Source organism: Suricata suricatta, chromosome 1 (genome assembly GCF_006229205.1).
Source record: "Suricata suricatta isolate VVHF042 chromosome 1, meerkat_22Aug2017_6uvM2_HiC, whole genome shotgun sequence".
Lineage (NCBI taxonomy): Eukaryota > Metazoa > Chordata > Mammalia > Carnivora > Herpestidae > Suricata > Suricata suricatta.
Genome location: NC_043700.1, coordinates 111426758 through 111433073, shown reverse-complemented (window position 1 = coordinate 111433073; position 6316 = coordinate 111426758).

The window sequence follows — 6316 nt, the reverse complement described above, 5'->3', positions numbered from 1 at the left end:
TATATTATCTGTTATTTATTTTTCTATCCTTTTCTCAACTGTAATTTGACTGTGAGCATTGAGCAAGGACTGACCGTTTACTTCCTCTTAACGCTTTAGGACTTCTGGTGAAATATCTTTCCAAGCTATAACCCATAATTTAAAAACATTTTTACTCACTATTGCTCACCAGTCTCTGAATAAACCAGTAAGTAGTTTAGAAATCACTTTTTACTTACTTTTTGTTTTAAAAGTAAGTAGGTAAGAGAGTCACCTATACTATTGGTGTCAAAATGATCATAAGGGCTATTCAGAGATACTCCAATGGCACTGAATAGCTCTGCTGCCTTAAAGTTCACAAAGTAAAACATATTAACTTCATGTCATGGATAAAATGCAAAATTTATCTTCCAATTACAATTGATATTCTAGAGTTTACTATTGGTGGCAGCTGTAAGGACAATTAAAGAATTCTAATTAAAGTTAGTTGAAGTGGATGAATCCTATACCAGATTCCTCCATCTGATGCAGTTTCTAAGGTTTAAAAACAGAACAGGATTGACAGTCACTTTAAATCGAAATCAGGAGCAGGTTTATTTACCTATTACATGCCACTTCCACTAATAACATAAGAAATGCATACATAGATTATGTAATGGAGGATATAAATGTACAACATTGGCAGCATGTGTGATGATTTCCGACAAGAATTAATCAGCATTCCTCATGACATACACAATGCAGTTAGAATAGAAACAGCAAATCTGTTCAAGTAATGCAAACAAGCTGCATAAAAGGCTAAACAAGTAAAAGTATATCATCAGCCATGACTCAAATTACATCTTTAAATTGTGTGCCAGCTTCCCTCAAATTGGCCATTTAAGAACTCGGTCTCTGACAGACTTTATAAACTGGAAAGTACTACATCTTCTCGGGTCCACAATTTTGTTATAGTGTGGGAATACATTTAATAATCAGCGTGCACATTAACCCTTCCTTAATACAACAGCTAGAGTGCTGTGGATTTGGATGCGATGTTTTTCTCGTTGATGAAATCGGTTGATAGGCCTCAGAAGTTCTACATGCATGATCACAATGTTGCCCGAGCTCCTAAAGCCAGTGTAGATTATAGTTGTATGGCTACATTATTTTCAACTCACATTTTTTTATCCTTGCTTGACACTTCATAAGATCCTCCACATTTCTCCACCAAACTGTGAAATCAAGCACTTCAGTTCTTGTTGTAGTCATTGCCTGTGTATCATCTTGTGCTAGAGCTATTCAGGTTCATCAGGACTTTAATGCACTGAATAATTACCATTTGATTCTTTTGGATTTGGATCTACTCACTGTTTAGTTCTCAGAACATGATAGGGATTCAATGGTGAACTTCTGATATGTAGAAATTTCTGTCAAATGGTAGGTTTGAAAAGGAAACTCTGTTCCAAGGAGATTCTGGTACAAAATTCTTTCTCCTGCATACAAAATATAAAGAAACACTTCTCTCTTAACCATACTCCTTGTAACTCATCTAGGTCTTTGATGAAAATATGCATGACTAATTTTGTGAAGAAACAATGGTAAATAACAAAAAATAAGTATTTAAAATTTCAATTGTAATATTTTTATACTAAGGAGCCAACATCTTCCTTTGTAAAGGAAAGTTTAGATAAATTAAAATCTTACGTCTGTCTCATGACTAGGAGTCAAACAACTGAATTCAATATTCAACTTGTAGCTTTAACATCTATCCATTTTCTGTTCAAATATTTTGTTCCCTGGGATGTTCAATAAGAGATAACAATTTTGTCTCCTTTAATGAAATTGTTAACAAAAATTTAAAACAGAAAGATAAGTTATATCAAACACAGTAAAATTATGCTTATTTTTTATTGTACTAACTCTGCTCCACATCAGACTCTGAACTTGATGTATTACTATTTGTGTTAAGAGAAAAGTCATGTGTAATTAATGCATTAGAATGTACAGATAAACATAAATAGTAAGTGCAAGCTTTAGTGTGGAATGGCAATGGGATAAATTGAGGTGGATGGTAACCTGTTAATGAAGGTAAAGATAAGGCTAACTAAAGGTTAAAAGAGAGGTTGCTCGGTGGTTCAGTTAGTTGAGCGTCAGACACTTGCTATGAGCTCATTGCATGACCCCAAGGTTGTGGGAATGCGCTCCATGCTCAGCATGGGGCCTGATTAAGATTCTCTTGTGCTGTCTCCCTCTGCCTCTCCCCTGCATGTGTGCTCTCTCTCTCTCTCTCTTAAATACATTTTTTAAATTAATTTTTTTACTGTTTTTTTAAATTTATTTTTGATACAGAGAGAGACAGAGCATGAGAGGGGGAGGGGCAGAGAGAGAAGGAGACACAGAACTGGAAACAGGCTCCAGGCTCTGAGCTAGCTGTCAGCACAGAGCCTGATGTGGGGATCAAACCCACAAATGTGAGATCTGACCTGAGCCAAATGCTTAACTGACTGAGCCACCCAGGCTCCCCTCAAATACATCTTTAAAAACAGTAAAACAAATAAAGGTTAAAAGAATACAGGTCACTGGGCAGGGGGGGAAATGGGAGAATACACCTGCAGAATTTTCCTTGGGTTTCCATTTCTTCTCTGCTATGGTCAGTGTGGGAGATAGGCGCTGATCCAGTAATGATTACAATGAAAATGGAAGTATAACTGTGGTAGGTGAGTCCAAGATTTCAGTCCTTGTACTTCCTCTCCCTTGTCTGTCCATATTCACTCCTTTGATAATCTCATCCAGGCTCATTATTTTTAAATACCATTATTTTTGATGTTTTGATGTTATTTTGATGTTATTAATATCAAACACCCTGGCATTGCTAATTTTTGTCTTACACACCTAAAGCCCTACCTATTCTACAAATGCTATTTCCTATATTTCATACTATATGCTGAGTTCAACCTCTTTTTAGAATTTCTGCTAACATTCTAGTTTCACCATCTTCTTTCATTTAGGTCATGGGAATGTCTGCATGCCAGACTGGTCTCCTTTCCTCCATTTTTTGCCTATGGTCTACTCTCAACACAGTAGCCAAAGCGATCCTTTTATAATATATGTTGGATCATGTATCTCTCCCATTAAATGTTCCAAACATTTCCTTTCTCCTGAGTAAAGGTCAAAGTTCCCAACATGATTCCATACAATCTTGTCACTCCTACTTCTCTGACCATAGTTCCTACTATTTTCTCTCTTATCCATTGCACTCAAAACACTATAGGTTTCCTACTGGTCCTTGAAAGCTCCAGTCCCACTCTTGTTACAAGATCTTTGTACTTCCCTATTCTTTTTGCTGGGTAGGCTGTTTCTAAGATGTCCATATGGGATACTAATTGACTTGCCTCCTTCAAGTCTTACTTCAAGTGTTGTCTTCTCAGCTAGGCTTTCTCTGATTATCCATTGAAAATTCCAACTCTCTTCCTCATCCTCACACACTCATTCCTAATCTCATTTCCACTCCTCATTTTACCCACGGTACATGTTACCATGTGGCATTAATATTTATTTCTTTGTTTTGACCTCTTTCTTTGCATTAGATTATAAGTAAATTCTATAGAGGACAGGTGTGGGTTTTTTGGTCTTATTTTCTTATGCATATCTAGTTGCCTGAATGAGTGAAGGGCACATGGTAAGTGTGTAATATATACTTATTGAATTCATTCATAAATAATTCATGTGAAGAGATACAGGGTAATTTAATGGCCTACAATAGGTGAATTTGACAGAGTCACAAAGGTTAGAAAGAACTTCCTTTTAAAGAGTAAAGCTTTCCCCAAGTTCTGAAGAATGAAGAGCCATTATCTGGAGGAATAAAAAAGGAAAGAAGATTCTAAAAATTAAAAACAATGAGAACAAAATGCCCTGAGGTGGGAAGAGAAGTGCAAGTGTAATCTTGCAAGTATAAGGATTAGAAAAAAGTTGAAGCAGCTGGAACATAAAGAGAACAAGGGATGACATGATGCGATGAGATTACAGAGCCCAATCACAAGATCCTTACAGATGACATTTAGGTTTTTATTCTATAAGCAATGGGAAACCACTGACAATAAGCATGGGATCACGTGATCTCTGTGTGTGTGTGCATGCGTGCGTGTGCCTTCATGTGTTTGCTAATAAAATTACTCAGGCTACTGCATGGAAAATGTACTGAAGTCAGACAAGAATGAGTAAGGGGAGAATATTGTGATAGCTACCGAAGTACAGGCACACCTCGTTTTATTGCACTAGATTTACTGTGCTTTACCGACTTTTTTTTTTGAGGACGGGGTTATTGTCATTGTCCTTGTTATTCTTTTACAAATTGAAGGTTTATGGCAACCTTGCATCAAAACAAGACTCTTGGTGTCATTTTTCCAAAAGCATTTGGAAACACTTCATGTTTCTGTGTCATATTTTGGTAATTCGCAGAATATTTCGAATTCTTTTATTATTATCATTAATTTGTTATGATGATCAGTAATCTTTGATGTTACTATTGTAATTGTTTTGGACACCACCAGCCACACCCATATAAGACAGTGACCAAACAGATGCATGTCAAGTGTGTTTTGACTGCTCCATTTACCAGCCACCGCCCCCCCATCTCTCCATCTCTCCTTGGGTCTCCCTATTCCCTGTGACACAACTATATTAAAATTATGTCAATCGATGACGTTATAATGGCCTCTACGTGTTCAACTGAAAGGAAGATTCACACATCTTTCACTTCAAATAAGAAACTAAAAATGATTAAGCTTAGTGAGGAAACACTGCCCTAAAGCTGAGGTAGGCTGCAAGCTAGAACTCTTGCACCAGCCAGATACATTAGTGAAGGCAAAGGAAATGTTCTTGAAAAAAGTTAAAGGTGCTATTACAGTGAACACATGAAGGATAAGAAAGTGAATTAGGCTAGTTGTTGATATGGAAAACATTTGAGTGGTCTGGATAGAAGATCAAACTGGCTACAACATTCCCTTAAGTCTAAACCTAATCCAGAGCAAAGGTTTCACTATTTTCAATTCTATGAAGGCTGAAAGAGGTGAGGAAGCTGCAGAAGAGAAGTCAGAGGCTAGCAGAGTTTGATTCATAAGGTTTAAGGAAAGAAACTGTTTTCATAACATCAAAGTGCAAGGTGAAGTAGCAAGTGCTAGTGTAGAAGCTGCAGTGAGTTATCCAGAAGATGCAGTGAAGATTAATGAAGGTGGTTACACTCAACAACAGATTTTCAAGGTAGATGAAACAGTCTTTTACTGGAAGAAGATACCATCAAGGACTTTAGTAGCTAGAGAGGAGAAGTCAATACCTGGCCTCAAAGCTTCAAAGGACAGACTAACTCTCCTATTAGGGGCTAATGCAGCTGGTGACTATACATTTAAGCCAGTGCTCATTTACCGTCTCCCAAGTTTTTGGGCCCTTAAAAATTATGCTAAATCTACTCCACCTGTGCTCCATAAATGGATCCACAAAGCCTGGATGACAGCATATATGTTTACAACATTATGTATTTTAAGCTTACTGTTACTGAGGAAAAAAACGTTTCCTTTCAAAACAGTACTGCTTATTGACAATGCACCTGATCACTCAAGGGCTCTAATGGAGATGTACAATGAAATTCATGTTGTTTTCATGCCTACTAACACAAAGTTATTTCCACAGCCCAGGGATCAAGGAGTAATTTCAACTTTCGAGTTTTTTTAATTGAAGAAATACAGTTTAAAAGGGCATAGCTACCACAGATGGTGATTCCTTTGGTGGAACTGGGCAAAGCAAATTCAAATATTCTGGAGTGGATTTACCATTTTAGATGCCACTAGGAACATTTCTGATTTATGTGAAGGAGTTCAATATTAATAGGAATGGGAGTTTGGAAGAAGTGGATTCCAACCCCTATTGAAGACTTTGAGGGGTTCAAAGCTTCAGCAGTGGAAATAACTGCAGATATGGCAGAAAGAGCAAGAGAACTGAAATTAGAAGTGGAGTCTGAAGTAGGGATTGACTTGCTGCAACCTCACAAAACAAATGGATGAGGAATTGCTTCTTATGGATGAGCAAAGAAAGTGGTTTCTTGAGATGGTTCCTACTCCTGGTGAAGATGCTATGAAGATTGTTGAAATGACAACAAAGGATTTAGAATATCACATGAAAGTTGATAGAAAGCAGCAACTGGGCTTAAGAGAATTGTTTCCAATTTTGAAAGAAGTCTACTGTAGGTCAAATGATTCAAACAACATTGTTTGCTACAGAGAAGTTGTTCATAAAAGAAAGAATCAATCAGTTTGGCAAACTTCTTTTCTGTCTTATTTTAAGAAATTGCAACAGCTACCCC